The sequence below is a fragment of the Trichosurus vulpecula genome, chromosome 8, assembly GCF_011100635.1.
Source record: "Trichosurus vulpecula isolate mTriVul1 chromosome 8, mTriVul1.pri, whole genome shotgun sequence".
Lineage (NCBI taxonomy): Eukaryota > Metazoa > Chordata > Mammalia > Diprotodontia > Phalangeridae > Trichosurus > Trichosurus vulpecula.
The window spans coordinates 174,163,603-174,180,522 of record NC_050580.1 but is presented as its reverse complement, the minus strand read 5'-3'; the positions used below and the strand labels follow the sequence as shown (position 1 = coordinate 174,180,522).

The 16,920-nt window shown below is 38.8% G+C and overlaps 1 pseudogene; it reads left to right on the top strand.

Moving 5' to 3' along the window:
* Window positions 1-13,077: 13,077 nt before the first annotated feature.
* Window positions 13,078-13,647, top strand: LOC118829666 (annotated as a pseudogene).
* The last annotated feature ends 3,273 nt before the right edge of the window (window positions 13,648-16,920 follow it).

The window sequence follows — 16,920 nt, the reverse complement described above, 5'->3', positions numbered from 1 at the left end:
GTATCAGTGCTAAGCAGCAAAGGCTGCAGTCATCAACTTATGTGGACTAGGAAATAAAGTCAGTGAACTTGAATTAAATATCCCTAATTATATGAACAGGAGTAACAGAAAAGGAGAACACAGAGCTTTCCTTCAGCAGTCCTAAAATAACTCCCTAACTGAATTTTTAAAATAGTTTTTAAAAGATCCAAAGAAAAGAAATTTTTAAAGGCAAGAATTTATGTCAGCAGCAGCTCACAGATCATTGAGATCAGAAAGCAGAACCAAACCATCCATTCATGCAATTAGAAATAGTGTTTTTTGGAGAGCAGTTGACACTCTCATTTCCCTTATGATGACTTTTTCCCCTTTTTTTTTAAATCTATTGGTTTCTATTCTATCAAAAACCTATCTAAATTCAAGGAAAATTTTAGTTACAAAGGACTTGGAATATGGTTTATGAAAACATTTCTGAGTAGGACAGTATTCTACAAGTTAGAGACATCCATTTTTTTCTGTAACCTAGGAGACCAAAAAAAATTAACTTAGAGATCAGCCTATGTTTTTGGAAAGAATGTTTTACTATTTTTTCCCCTGTCCCAGGTTAGAGCCACATAACTTATTCAAGTAACCCTTTTCTTGGAACAGTTTACTTTGCCTGATTGAAAGTTAGGAAAAGGTACTGATTTTATTTCTTCTTTTTGTTAACTGTATATTATAATTCAACTCAATACAACCTTTTAAAAGTGACCATTGTTGTAGAAAGAATACTCATATCTGACGGATTTTTAATAAGAGGTAAGGATCTGATTTCTTTTCTGACCTGTATACTACAATTCAATCCAGAGACAAACTGAAAAACAATCTCTTTTCTCAAGGAGTGTGTGTGTGTGTGTGTGTGTGTGTGTGTGTGTGTGTGTGTATTTAGAGGTGTGGAGAATACTAAAGGAAAACATTAAGTAAATATAAATACTTTGAGCAAGGAGACAGCACAGATAACTAGAGAGCCCAGTAATGCTTTAGCCTACAAAGCACATGTGATGAGACTTGAAGGAAGTTAGGGAGGAAGGAAGCCTACTAAGAAGTAGGGGTGAGGAAGAAGTGTCTACCAAGCATGGGGGACAATCCATGTAAAGGCACAGAAATGAAATACTGAATTTAGGGAACATCAAGTAGATCCATTTAACTAAAAATAATTAGCAAAGGAACAAGATGCACAGTGTTTGGTAGTAAGGGATCAACTTTTTGTTTCTAAAACCAGATTATTTACAATTCAATAAATATTAAATCAATTCAACATTTATGAAAGTTCTGCTGTGTACAAAGCATTGTGTTAAGCTGTGGATGTGCAGAGAAAGAGAGAAAGAAAGAAAGGAAAAAAGAGAGAAAGAGAGAGAGAGAGAGAGAGAGAGAGAGAGAGAGAGAGAGAGAGAGAGAGAGAGAAAGAAAGAAAGAAAGAAAGAGAGAAAGAAAGAAAGACCGACACAGTCTCTATCCTAAATAGGAGGCAGCCAGGTGTAACAGTGGTTGAAGCACTGGCTTGGAGTCAGTAAGACTCAAATTGAGCTTCATACACTTACTAGCTGTGTTACCCTAGGTAAGTCACTTAACCTCTATCAACTGTAAAATGGGGATAAAAACAGCACCTACCTCACAGAATTGTTGTGAGGATCAAATGAGATAATTCGCACAGTGCCTGGCACCTAGTAGGTGCTTAATACTAAATAGTACTATTTACTGTTAGTACTATTTAGTACTAGTACTATCAGTACCATTTAGTACTAAATTAGTACTATTTAGTTACAAATCATGTTCTATATATGATTTCATGCGATGCCTACAATTACCCTGTAAGGCAGGTAGCGTGAGTATTATCTTCCCCATTTTAGAGAAGGAGGATATCTTCTTCTCTAAGGGATAACCTTCTTCTCCTGAAGGATAAACTCACCTATCTAGTTGAAGTGACCTGTCCAGATTCATAGAGCTAAAATATTTTTAAGGCAGAAATCAAACCCAGAATTCCTGACATCAGGGCCACCACAACGACTCCTTCAAGGAGTTTTGTTTTTGAACATCTGTTTTTAAAACTTTGAGTTCCAAATTCTCTCCCCTCTTCCCTTCCCACCCACCCTCCCTAAGAAGGCAAGCAATTCAACATAGGCCACATGCGTATCATTATGTATAACCCTTCCACAATACTCATGCTGTGAAAGACTAACTATCGTTTGCTCCTTCCCAACCCATCCCCCTTTATTGAATTTTCTCCCTTGACCCTGTCCCCTTTCCAAAGTGTTTGTTTTTCATTACCTCCACCCTCATCTGCCCTCCCCTCCATCATCCCCCCCTTTTTTATCTTCTTCCCTTTTCTTTCCTGTGAGGTAAGATACCCAATTGAGTATGCATGGTATTCGCTCCTCAGGCCAAATTTGATGAGAGCAAGATTCACTCATTCCCCCCTCACCTGCCCTCTCCTCTCCTCCCACAGAACTGCTTCTTCTTGCCACCTTTATGCGAGATAATCCACCCCATTCTATCTCTGCCTATCTCCCTCTCTCAATATATTCCTCTCTCATCCCTTAATTTGATTTTATTTCTTTCAGATATCTTCCTTTCATCTTCAACTCACCCTGTGTCTGCTCTCTCTCTCTCTCTCTCTCTCTCTCTCTCTCTCTCTCTCTCTCTCTCTCTCTCTCTCCCTCTCTCTCTCTCTCTCTCTCTCTCTCTCTCTCTCTCTCTATATATATATATATATATATATATATATATATATATAAACATACATATATACACACATGCACATTCATATATATATATATATATATATATATATACACATAAACATATATATATGCATATTCCTTTCAGCTACTATGATATTGAGGTCTCATAAATCATACACATCATCTTTCCATGTAGGAATGTAAACAAAACAGTTCAACTTTAGTAGGTCCCTTATGATTTCTCTTTCTTGTTTACCTTTTCATGCTTCTCTTGATTCTTATGTTTGAAAGTCAGATTTTTCTATTCAGCTCTGGTCTTTTCACTGAGAAAGCTTGAAAGTCCTCTATTTTATTGAAAATCCATATTTTGCCTTGGAACATGATACTCAGTTTTGCTGGGTAAGTGATTCTAGGTTTTAATCCTAGCTCCATTGACCTCTGGAATATCATATTCCAAGCCTTCGATCTCTTAATGTAGAAGCTGCCAGATCTTGTAGTATTCTGATTGTATTTCCACAATACTCAAATTGTTTCTTCCTGGCTGCTTGCAATATTTTCTCCTTGATCTGGGGGCTCTGGAATTTGGCAACAATATTCCTAGGAGATTTCTTTTTGGGATCTTTTTCAGGAGGTGATCAGTGTATTCTTTCAATTTCTATTTTACCCTCTGGCTCTAGAATATCAGGGCAGTTCTCCTTGATAATTTCTTGAAAGATGATATCTAGGCTCTTTTTTTGATCATGGCTTTCAGGTAGTCCAATAATTTTTAAATTGTCTCTCCTGGATCTATTTTCCAGGTCAGTGGTTTTTCCAATGAGATATTTCACATTGTCTTCCATTTTTTCATTCCTTTGGTTGTGTTTTATAATATCTTGATTTCTTATAAAGTCACTAGCTTCCACTTGCTCCAATCTCATTTTTAAGGTAGTATTTTCTTCAGTGGTTTGTTGGACCTCCTTTTCCATTTGGCTAATTCTGCCTTTCAAGGCATTCTTCTCCTCATTGGCTTTTTGGAGCTCTTTTGCCATTTGAGTTAGTTTATTTTTTTAAGGTGTCGTTTTCTTCAGTGTATTTTCAGTATTTTTTGGGTCTCCTTTAGCAAGTCATTGACTTGTTTTTCATGGTTTTCTCGCATCCTTCTCATTTCTCTTCCCAATTTTTCCCTACTTCTCTAACTTGCTTTTCCAAATCCTTTTTGAGCTCTTCCATGGCCTGGGACCAGTTCATGTTTTTCTTGAAGGCTTTTGGTGTAGGCTCTTGCACTTTGTTGACTTCTTTAGGCTGTATATTTTGGTCTTCTTTGTCACCAAAGAAGGAATCCAAAGTCCAAGACTGAATCTGGGTGTGTTTTCACTTCCGGGCCGTATTCCCAACCAACTAACTCGACCCTTGAGTTTTTCAGTGGGGTATGACTGCTTGTAAACTAAAGAGTTCTATGTTCCACGTTTGGGGGGGAGGTGCCAGCTCTGCCACAACAGCACTCCTCCTTCCACAAGAACCCCCAACCCATACTGGGCTTAGATCTTCAGCAGGCCATGCACTCCTGCTCTGATCTGCCACTTAATTCCTCCCACCAGGTGGGCCTGGGGCCGGAAGCAACAGCAGCTGTAGATGCCCCACCTCTGCTGCCCTGGGGGCGGTGGCCCAACCGTGAACTCCTTCCACTAACCTTCTCTGCTGTCTTTGGCATTTGTGGGTTGAGAAGTCTGGTAACTGCTGCAGCTCACTGATTCAGGGCGCTAGGGCCCACTTCGCCCGGCTCCTGGTCTGGTTGGCCTGAGCCACTCTCGCTGGGCTCTGCTCCACTCTGCTTCCAGCTCCCAGCTCCCAGCTCCATGTGGGATAGACCTCACCCACAGACCATCCAGGCTGTCCTGGGCTGGAGCTCTGCTTCCCTCTGCTGTTTTGTGGGTTCTGCAGTTCTAGAATTGGTTCAGAGCCATTTTTTATAGGTTTTTGGAGGGACTCAGCGGGGAGCTCACACTAGTCCCTGCTTTCCAGCAGCCATCTTGGCTCCACCCACTGGAAGTGCCCTTCAAGGAGTTTTGAATCTCTTAAGGGGGATTTGACAGGTAAACAGCTTGTGAGAAAAGGTACAGTGGGATGGGAGAACAGGATTTAGGCAAACAGTGTTCTTGGATAATTGGTATCCTGAGCCATCACAACTCATCTTGACTTTTGTTTTGCCACTTGACTCTGGTGACTCTGAAGGAAAGAGCAGCTGATGGCTTTGCCCAACCCTGCCTTATTTAAATCTAATTCACAGGCAAGTCAAGACATCACCCTTGTGATGTCATTGATCCTCTTCAAGAACAAAGGACGAACAACATCTTGGATAATTGGAGAAAGATAATTTCCAGATGGGTGATGTCAGGGATGTCATAAAAAAGCAGTACCAGAGCTGAGCCTTGTAAGAAGAGATGAGTTTTAACAGGCTGAGATGAGGGGGAGTGCATTCCACTTACTTAGTTAATAGTAAGCTCAAGGCAGTGATATTGATAATGCTGGGGCAAAAATTTGGCAGTTGATAAAATGAACCACTCTGCAATCTTACCTCCATTTGGAACTCAGGAAGACAAAGTTCACTAAATAAATGAGGGTGCTGTATTTCACTTCAACATCTAATGTGTAACTAAAGTTAAAACAGGGCACATTGGGTTACAGAAACAAAAACCCCCTGAGAGCTGGGGTTGGCAATACCTCTTTCAGGTATTTCATTTGTGTCTTAACTGAACTGAGTCCTCGTTGTAATTTAGATTCATTGCTGGAGCCTTAATCTTTTTCTTTGTTTGCTCAGCACTTAATTGCTTTAATATGTTACTTCGATTATTTGTGAAAATTCCGGGAAGGATCCTTTCGTGCTGCTGCAAGGCACCCTATTTACAAGGTGCTGGAAATATTTTGTTTAGTTGAAACCTTTCCATTGAGTTTCTCCTATTTCTAAAGAACTAAATTGGCCTAGTTTAATAATGGCTTTCCCTTAAAGTCCTGTTCTTGGCTTACGTGCTTGTGTCTCTTTCAGTCTTAATGAACAGGCTTTGTTCACCTTCCAAATGGCACAGACACTCATGGATGGTCCAGGATGTATTAGATTGTTGCTGATTGGTTTCCACAAGTAGGAAACACAGTCCACTAAATCACTGTTTTAAAATGTTTCTCCAATCCAAAATCATAATTAAATGTTCATTTCTTTATCATTTTTTAGGTTTGAATGAATTTTACCTTCAGTGTCCCAGGTCTCTGTACAAAGCAGACTGTCAGTCCATGGCTGATTGATCTGCTCCCACTGCTTACATGTACAGGAATCTGATTTCATACACTGCAAGCTAGGAGGGAAACATAATAGTGATAATACCATGCCACTTTCCTGATGAGTTCAAAGTATTCTCCAAGTATCACCTCATTAATCCTTACAACATTCCTATGAAGTTAAAAGGGGAGATATTATCTCTATTTTATGGAAGGGAACAAGGAGGTATTCAAAAGATAAGTAACTTGGCCAAAGAAGCAAAGCAGGCAAGAGAATTTAAGTCTCTGACCTCTTACTATGGGGATTTGCTCGATGTGCCATAGCGTGTCTTTGTTAAGGACCACGGGTTAAGACAGTAATGTAGCTACTATATAGGGACCGTGTGAATTTGAATATGAATACGTATTCAAAGGAATCATTTAATTGAGATGATGTAATCTGAAAAAGGTATTACTCTCAAGGAAAACTAACTGTCATAGCCAGTTATCCTGGAACTAAAACTGAAAAGGACCTCAGAGGCCACCCAATCCAACCCTTTAGTTGTACTAGTGAGGAAACTGAGGTCTTCAGAGGTTAAATGACTTGATTAAGGTCACAGATGAAGTAAAAGTGTAAGAGATATTGTGAAACCATAGAGCTTAGACATTCTCTGACAGCATGGACAGCCCATAGAGGAAAGCCATAGAATCACAAAATTTTTAGAACTATAGAAAGGAGATCATTCGATCCAATACCCACATTTTATAGATGGGAAAACAGCACAGAAAATTTAGTGATGTGCGTAGGGTCATATAGATTATAAGTGGGAGGACCAGGATTTGCATCTTATATCCTCTCTTTCAAATCCAGCATTCTTTCCACCAGTGTCAAAAGACATAATAGGCATACACACACATACACATACACACACACACACACACATACACACACATACACACACAATCACCAATATTGATTGAATCAACAACCTAAAGTAATAGAATAATTGTCCATCAATAAATAGGTATTGGTTGAGTAGCCGCTTACCATAAGTTCTAAGCCACATTAGGTATTGTATGAATGATACATAATGTTTGTACTCAGAGAGCTTATAATAATATTAGACTACCATATTCAATGATCTGGCAATATAAAACAGTATACAAAAGTAAGGTCTAAGTAAATACTGGTAACCTGACAGATAAGCTCAGAATTAGACCTCTATCCCACTATGCAGCTGGGCAATCCCCAGTCCCTTGATTTTCAGCTCCCATTCTATGCATAGCCTACTCTTTAGAGTACAAGTTCCTTAAGGGAAGAGATTATCTTGCTTGCTTACATTTGTATTTCCAGTACTTAGCATGGTGTATGACACATATTGGTCTTAATAAATGCTATGTCTACCTATCTAAAGATTAAATTGTACGATCATGAAAGGCCAAAAATTCAGAGACTAGGAAGACCATGGAATCATATTTTAAAACTGGGTAGTTGAGAATGGCTTTATAGATATGAGTTCTTGAAGAATGAGTAGGATTTGTATATTCATAGTACAATGGAAGGCATTTCAGTTCAGGAAAATATTAGTGAAGACTAATGATAAAAATGAGCACTACAAGAAGGAGACTGGACTACCTAGTGTAATATTGGGAAGGAGTGAAAAATGAAAAGATAGGTAAAGGAGAACCTTATTATGGAGGTCTTGAGAACCAAATAGAGATGTGCAGATGAGATAAAATAGAAAATTAGAGAATCATAGGTTATTGAGCAAGGGATAGTGGTGATGATAGTATTTAATGATGAGATGTCTGGAAATGGTATATAGGAAGGACTAGAGGAAGAAGAAAATGAAGTCAGGGGGCCTGGATAGGAGGCTATTGCTATAGCCCAATCAATACTATTTCATTTGAAGCTATCAAGATCTGATGGCTCAGGAGAGATGAGGGGACACGTTGCTGTTGTTGATCATCTTTCATTTTTAAAGAGGACCAATGACATCATGGGTGATGTCTTGACTTGCACATGAATTCCATTTCAGTGAGGCAGAAATCCTATCTTTAATATGTTCTACAAACAGAGTAAGATACCAATAAATCACAATTTCATATTTCATTTGTTCAGGTGGGTGTGCTTATGAAACAGAGATAGCTCTCCAAGGACCACATGTGGGGTTCTCCTATGGAACTTGTGTTGAGCTTGTACTATCATCACTTTCAGGGCAAAGTTCTCATACCTCCATCAAGTAACCTCAAACACTTATTTCAATACTAATATTTAAAATGACATGATATTTTATGTATGTTTTATCATTTGATGCTTGAAACCATCCTTTAAAGTATTACAGGTAGTCTTAGCGTCATTTTACAGATGAAAAAAAGTGAGGCTTAGAGAGGTTAACTAGTTAGCCTATCATAACATAGAGGGTTGAAATGTAACTTTCTCTTGATTTTAAGTACAGGATTCTTTCCATTATCAAATGCCTTTTCAGAGATCCATGATTTTGCTAGTATGGGTCTTCTTTCTATTGACTCAAACTGAACTCTTCTCCTTAGCAGATAGACTTGAGGAGCTGCTATGGTCAACTCCACCCCACTCACAACACCCCCTCCCAAAAAAAAGCATCACCTTGAAACCAACCTATTAATGAGTGTCCTCTTCTGTTAAAGCCTTTCTAGATTCCCTCTACTCCCCAATAGTACTACACTCGCTCCCCAAACTATCTCATCTTCATTTCATATACATTATGGATATAATTGTATATGTTTATGTCTTCATTCCCATTAGAATGAGTTCCTTGAAAACAGGCCTGTATCTTAACCCAATGTCTGATTCATAGTAAGCATTCCATGGATTGATAGAGTGGTCATCAGCATCTCTGAATTTTTCTAATCTTTTTATGAAATAATATACATAGGATTCAATGCCAGGGTCATACTTGAGTTCAACTATAACATGGATCAAATCATGTCCTACCTGGAAGTCTAATGGTCAAGATTACTACATCTTCCCTTTTTGCTCTGTATCCCATTTTTTTATTCTCCTACTTCCTGGCATAGATAGAGATTCTTCTGTCTCTTCAGTTTCTTTTTCTTCTTCATATTCCCTGAGAAGCATTTCTCCTTTTTTTGTTGTTTTAATATGTTTAATTTTTAAAAAAATATTTTATTTATTTTGTTAAATATTTTCCAATTACTTATAAAAAATTAACATTTGTTTTCTAAAATTTTGAGTTCCAAATTCTTTTGAGAAGGCACGCAATTTATCAATCACATATGTGAAGTCATGCAGAACATATTAACATATTAGCCATGTTGCAAAAGAAAACATACATACACAAAACCAGAAAAACAGAGTGAAAAAAGTATACTTCAGTCTTCAGAGTTCATCAGTTCTCTCTCTGGAGGTGGATAGAATTTTTCATCATGAGTCCTTTGGAATTGCCTTGGATCGTTCTCTTGATCAGTCTTTTCCCTTTGGTCAACATTACAACATTGCTGTTACTGTGTATGGTGTTCTCCTGGTTCTGTTCACTTCACTTTGCTTCTCTTTCTCTTTTAAGGAGCACTTCATTCTCCCTTATAACCAAAAGAATAGAAAGATATTGCTCCATTCCTATTACTGAGAATACTCAGTGACATATCCGAACTTCAATTTTGAGTCAAGGAAATGAATTACAATTCTTTATTCCCTCCAACATAAGTAGTACAAGTGCAATATAACAGAGTTCATTGGTAACACAAGCTAACATCAATCTTCTAACACTATTGTTATAAAGGGGTCCCACCATACCTTGAATCAGCAGCATTAAAAAAAAATAGCTGAGTGAAAGTCTTCCCCATGAGATGTGGTCTGGAAACTTCTTTTCTTTAGATTATAGAAGATGTGACTTTTTTTTTTACTGAGATCTAACAGCTGGTCTCTCAAAAGAGGGCAGTGATTGTCATGACAGTGACCTTAGAGAAGACCTGGCTGCCTGCTCAGTCAGCTGGAGACTGAGTGTTGTAAAACTGCCAGTTACTGAAGAAAGGTTGAAAAGTAAAGATCAAGAAAAAAGAATTAACAACAGAAGGGAGGAAAAGGGAGGGGGGGGGTGAGACTTTGGCAATTAAAACTGGAAGTCATGGCATTTGCAGTTAGTGGCAGAGATCCTGCACATATTATTCCTAGGAAACAAAGAAAAAGACTGTGTATATCACCATGGAAATGTGAATGGTGCCACTCTAACAAATACACAAATGTCTCCCATTCCCTTATGTTCAAAAAGGTTGTTTGCAGAAATACTGGTGAGAAAGGAGAGATCAGCCTATTGTTAAAAAAGAAAAGGATATGAAAATGTTATTATATCAGTTTATTATGCAACATTTTGGTGTCCTAATGGTATTAGCATTCAATGTGGAATGCAGACTTCAGCAGCTATATGATTAGAGTTTTCTCACTTTCTCAAGAAGAATCTCAAATAGCTCAACTGCAAAATACGGTCTAAAGTGTTCAGGGCTCCATAAAGGTTGCTAGCAACTTTCTTTTTGTATACTAACACTTGCTAAAAATTATTGTTTTAAAATTTTTGTTTTAAATTGTAACTAACCATTCAAGTTACACATTTGACAGTGCAGTGTGTAGTGATAAATAGTGTGTGTGTGTGTGTGTGTGTGTGTGTGTGTTCTCGTGTGTGTGTGTTTTAGAAGTAGGGATTGTGGGAGAAGTCTGGCCAATGGAAAAAGAAAGGGTCTAGTTCCCTGGAACATGTGCAGGATACTCTGCCTCATGCAATTACCTACATGGATGTTTGGTGAGCCTGCCAATCAAAAGGGGTCCAAAGGTGACTTTGTCGCCTGTAGACCTTCAATCTATTGAAACAAAAATTAAAAATAAATGAGGAGGTGATAGAACAAGGGCAAAGAAAATCATCCACAAAGGCAATGCTGAAAGATTGATCCAGCCTTTATCTCATATGGGTCAATTGCTATTTCCTCTGTCTACCTAAATCCTCTGCATAAACTGAGCAAGCACAAGATTAACCAATAAGGAGGAGAAAGAAGGGGAAGGGGAGAGAGAGAAAGAGAGAGAGAGAGGGAAGGAGGGGGAGAGAGAGAGAGAGAGAGAGAGAGAGAGAGAGAGAGAGAGAGAGAGAGAGAGAGAGAGAGAGAGGGAGTAACAGGGAAAGACAGGGAATGAGGAAAGGAGAGACAAAAGGAGAGAGAAGGAGGGAGAAATGGGGGTGAGAAGGACTAAAGAGGAGATTAGGAGAGAAAAGGGGAGAGGGGGAAAGAAAGGGGAAAAGTAGGGATAGAGAGATCCTTCTTTGTATGGGCAGATGGAGAGAGAGATAGGAAATAAACAGAGCGAGGACACTCTTAAATTCAAAAGAACCTTGAAGTTATAGAAACCTAATTGAAGAAAATAAATAAACTATAACCCCTTAAGAATGCCTAATTAGAAGATAGAGCAGGATCTCCAACTCACTGGTAGGCTCTCCTTTTATATAAAATCTTCAATTAAAAAATTGACCCAAGTTGTTAATGCAGTATTAAATAAAACCCACTACATAAAGGATTCTAAGTGTGACTAGAGTTTTAAGTAATTTTTCCAGTATACTACTTAACTTGTGATGACCAAGTGTGAAGTAAGAAACCCTGTTATATTTTAAATTGAAATTATTTGTTTGTTTATTTTGTAATATTGACACACCTTCAATCAGTTTCACATTCATCTTGTAATTCTTGTTAAGATTCCTATGTTATTTTTAAGATTCTGTGAGTTACTTTGAAAAAACTTGTAATTTTGAAAGGAATATCTAATTTAGTTTTATAACAGAGTGAACTACCACATACCCAAAAATGTGCTTGCTCCTTTTGATGTACAACCTTAAAGGTGAGGTTTACAGAAGTAAATAGCCACATTTGAGCAGGGGATCTAGTATTGAAGAGACAAGGGAAGCAAATCAACAAGAATCCAATTTATACCTGCCCTCTCTTTCTCAATCCCTGCCCCCTTGGCTAGAAGCGCAGAATCCTGAACGAATGTCCAAGTGCAATTGGAAGTTGACAGCTCCTTAGGGATGTGTGTGCACACGCGCGTGTGTGTGTGTGTGTGTGTGTGTGTGTGTGTGTGTGTGTGTGTGTGTGTGTGTGTATGTACAAGCCTCACGATCCTTTTGTGATATGGAAGGGGGAAAAGCTATTTTCCTTATGATTCTCTTGTACCTTTTGAGGCTTTCAAAGCCTCACTTGTAAACTAATTCACTATCAGCACAACATTGCTGAAAAAGAATAGAATTCCTAATTAGGAGAACTATTTTCAAATTCTGACTTTGCCACTTAACATCTCTAAGCCCTTTTTCCTCATTTATAAAACTGTGATAAGAATCCTTTCAATAAGTATTCAGTAATATTCAATAAATTCTTATGGCTCCCTCTTTCCCTCATAGCAAAATCTTCTATTTTGAATTCTCATCTATTTTGAATGTTAAGTACTTCATAAACTGAAGCTTTCCTATCATTTTTAGGTAGTATTTTATTTTTTCCAATTATATGTAAAGATAGTTTTCAATATTCATTTCTAATAAAATTTTGAGTCCAAATGTTTTCTCCCTCCCTCCCATATATCCTGCCCAAGATGGCAAGTAACCTGATATAGGTTATATATGTGCAATCATGCAATCATGTAAATATATTTCTACACTAGTCATGCTGTGAAAGAAGAAAAAGAACAAAAGGGAAAAGCCATGAAAAACAAACCAAAAAAGTGAAAATAATCTACTTCACTCTGCATTCAGACTCCATAGTTCTTTCTCTGGATGTCATAGCATTTTCCAACATGAGTCTTTTGGAATTGTCTTGGATCATTGTATTGCTGAGAAGAGCTAAGTCTATCAGAGTTGATCATCATGTAATGTTGCTGTTACTATATACAATGTTCTCCTGGTTCTGCTCACTTCACTCAGCATCAGTTTATGTAAGTCTTTCCAGGTTTTTCTGATGATCTGCTCATCATTTATCATACACAATGGTATTCCTTTGCATTCTACTCTCCAGTCTTGGCTCCATGCTTGTCTCCTACCTGTCTCTCTCACGTCCTCGACTTCCCCAGCAGCCTCCACTCAGCTCCATCTCTACTTCGGTAAGGGTAACCAGCCAGGGCAGAGCCAAGATGCTGTACAAGTTGGTGGTGATGGGCAACTGTAGTGTGGGCAAGAGCGCACTGACCATCCAGCTGGTCAAGAACTGCTTTGTGCCCGACCATGCCCCCACCATTGAAGACTCCTACTGTACCCAGTTGGCAAGCCCTGCCAGCTATTCATCCTAGACACCACAAGTAGCAAGGAGCACCAGGGCCGGAGCCAGGGGTTCATGCACTGTGAGGAGGGCATCCTCTGCATATATGCAGTGGATGACATCAAGTCCTTCCTGGATGTCAACATCTCCCGGGACCAGTTGTGCTCGGTCAAGGACACTGACCGTGTTTTTGTTCCCTTTGTCCTTGTGGCCAATGAGACCGACCAGACCGATGGCTTGGTGACCCCAGTGCCAGGAGGAGAAGCGGCCAAGAGCTTCAGGGTCCCCTTTGTGGAGACCTAGGCCAAGTCCAGGAAAGGTGTAGAGCAGGCCTTCCAGGAGCTGGTCCGAGAGATGAAGGGGCCCCCACAACAAGGAGCTCAAACACGTGCCTGATGCTGAGCAGAACCAGGGCTGCAGCTTCAGGCACTGCACAGTCCAGTGAGCAGGTGCCCCCACTGCCCCTGGTCCTGCCCCCTAAACCTCCCCCAAGAACACCCCAGCCTCCCTTGCCCCTCCCCAGCCTCCAGGCCCCCATCTGGATCCATTCTCCTCCTGGCTGATTTTCACTGGTCTCCTCTGGGACCACTGCCTTGCTGGGCCTCACCAGGATTTCTCCAGGTATGTCTTAGTGGACTCCACTGCACTCTGGCTTTTTGGATCTTTGCTTTTTTTCCCTTTGAAAAGGAAAGACTACCTCACTAATCTGGCATCCTGACCAGGCAAGAAAAAACTTCTTCCCTCCTCCAGTGGGCAGCCTCCCATGGGCAGCCTCCCCTGGTCAGCCTCCCCTGGCCTCTCTGGCTGCCCAGGCCCCACAGAAAGCTGGGCCCTGGCCACTTTCTGCCTCATCTGGCACCATCATCCTCAACAGCCTCCTCTCTCCTCCTGGAGGCTGTGAGTGGGCTTTTCTTTCTTAGGCTTTCCCTTCCATAGGAAATCATGTTCCTTCAACAGAGCCCCTAACTCTATTCACCAGGGCAAAAGTGGGGGTTGTGTTATATTGAGTGTGTCTGTGTCTACCCTTGCTCTCAACTTTGTATGTCACCCTGTAGCACTTTCTCTGGCAGTGGGGGGTGGGGATGGGATTAAGTGACTTGCCCAAGGTCACAGAGCTAATAAGTATCTGTGGGCAGATTTGAATTCAGGTCCTCTTCACTCTAGGGTGAGTGCTCTATCCACTGTGCCAACTAGCCGCCCCTAATTGTTACATCTTGGCATCAGCTAAAGCTTTACTTTTAGACCTTGCTGTAGCTACAGTGTCTTTTTACCTCCAGAAGAAGTGGGGTTGGTGGCCTGGCTTTGAGTGGTATCAGCAAAGACCCCACAGCGGCAGCTCAGGTGGGGTCTGTCTGCTTGGGAGCCGTCTGACCTGGGCATCTCTGTGACACCTTGGGAGCGGCCACAAAGGGCAGGTGGGTTACACTGCTGTTTCAGTTGAGAGGACTAAGCATGCTAAAGCTGCCCTCATATTCAAAGTTGGCTATTTTTCTTGAGTTCTAAGATTTATTACAAAAAAGGCTATTGATTTGTTTAAAAACAATAGTATTCCATTACATTGATATATCACAATTTGTTCAGTCATTCCCGAATTGATGGTATCCCCACAGTTTCCAATTCTGGCCATCACATAAAGAGCTGCTATAAATATTTTTGTGTATACAGGTTTTTTTTCCCCTTTTTAATGATCTCTTTGGGATACAGACATAGTAGTGGTACTGCTGGATCAAAGGGTATGAACAATGTGATTGCCCTTTGGGCATAATTGCAAATTGCTATCAAAAATGGTTGGATCAATTCACAACTCCACCGACAATCCATTAGTGTCCCAATTTTCTCACATCTTCTTTAACATTCATCATTTTCCTTTTCTGTCATATTAGCCAATTGTATAGGTGAGAAGGTACATCAGAGTTTCTTTAATTTGCATTTCTCTAATCAGTAGTGACACAGAACATTTTTTTCATATGATAGCTTTAATTTCTTCATCTGAAATCTCTTAATTTCTTCATCTGAAAAACTGCCTGTTTATATCTTTTGATCATTTATCAATTGGGACTGATTTATATTCTTATACATTTGACTCAGGTCTCTATATATTTGAGAAATAAGGCCTTTATCAGAAACACTCACTGTAAAAAATATTTCTCAGCTTTCTGCTTTTCTCCTAGTCTTGGTTGCATTAGTTTTGTTTGTACAAAAACTTTTTAATTTAATGTAATCAAAAATATCCACTTTGCATTTCATAATGTTTTCTATCTCTTTTTTATCATAGGTTTTCCCTTCTCCATATATCTGACAGGTATGCTCTCCTAATTTGCTTATGGTACCACCCTTTATGTCTAAATCATAGACCCATTTTGACCTTGTCATGGCATAGGGTGGAAGTGTTTCAGTCATACTGTTTTCCATTTTTTCCAGCAGTTATTGTTAAATAGTGATTTCTTATCCTAGAAGCTGGAGTCTTTGGGTTTATCAAACAGTAGATTATAACAGTGATTTGATACTATATCTTGTGTACCAAATTTATTTCCCTAGTCTCCCACTCTGTTTCTTAGCCAGTACCAAATAGTTTTTATGATTTCTGTTTTATAATATAGTATTACATCTGGTATGGCTAGGCCACCTTCCTTTGATTTTTTTTTCATCAGTTCCCTTCATATTCTTGACCTTTTGTTCTTTCAGATTAATTTTGTTATTATTTTTTCTAGCTCTATAAAATAATTTTTGGTAGTTTGATTTGTGTGGCAATGAATACATAAATTAATCTAGGTACAATCGTCATTTCTATTATATTAGCTCGGCCTACTCATAAACAATTGATATCTTTTCAGTTGTTTATATCCAACTTTATTTGCGTGAAGTTTTTTGTAATTGTATTCATATAGTTCCTGGGTTTGTCTTGACAAGTGGATTCCCAAATATTTTATATTGTCTATCGGTTTTTAAATAGAATTTCTCTTTCTATCTCTGCTTGACAAGCTTTGTTGTAATATAAAGAAATGCTGATGATTTATGTGGAATTATTTTGTATCCTGCAACAAAGTTGTTATTTCAAGTTGTTTTTAGTTGCTTCTCTAGTATTCTCTAAGTATACTATCATATTATCTGCAAAGAATGATAGCTTTGTTTCCTCATTGCCTGTTGCAATACTTAGCTTTCTTTTTCTTCTCTTGCTAAGCTAATATTTCTAGTACAATACTGAATAATAGTGGTGAACATGGGCACCCTTGTTTCACCTCTTATCTTATTGAGAAGGCTTCTAGCTTGTCCCCATTAGAGATAATGCTTGCTGATGCTTTTAGATAGATACTACTTATCATTTTAAGTAAAGGTCCATTTATTCCTATGCTCTCTACTGTTTTTAATAAGAATGGGTGCTGTATTTTGTCAAAAGCTTTTTCTGTAACTATTGAGATAATCATATGATTTCTGTTGGCTTTGTTAACAATATGGCCAAATACTCTGATGGTTTTCCTAATATTGAACCAGCCCTGCACTCCTGATATAAGTCCCACCTGGTCATAGTGTATTATCCTTGTGATGAATTGCTGTAATCTTTTTGCTAACATTTTATTTAAAAATTTTGTCTCAAAATTCATTAGGGAAATCTGTCTATAATTTTCTTTCTCTGTTTGTGTCATAAAAGGAATTGGTAAGACTACTTCTTCACCTATTTTTCCAAATACTTTATATAGTATTGGAATTAATTGTTCTT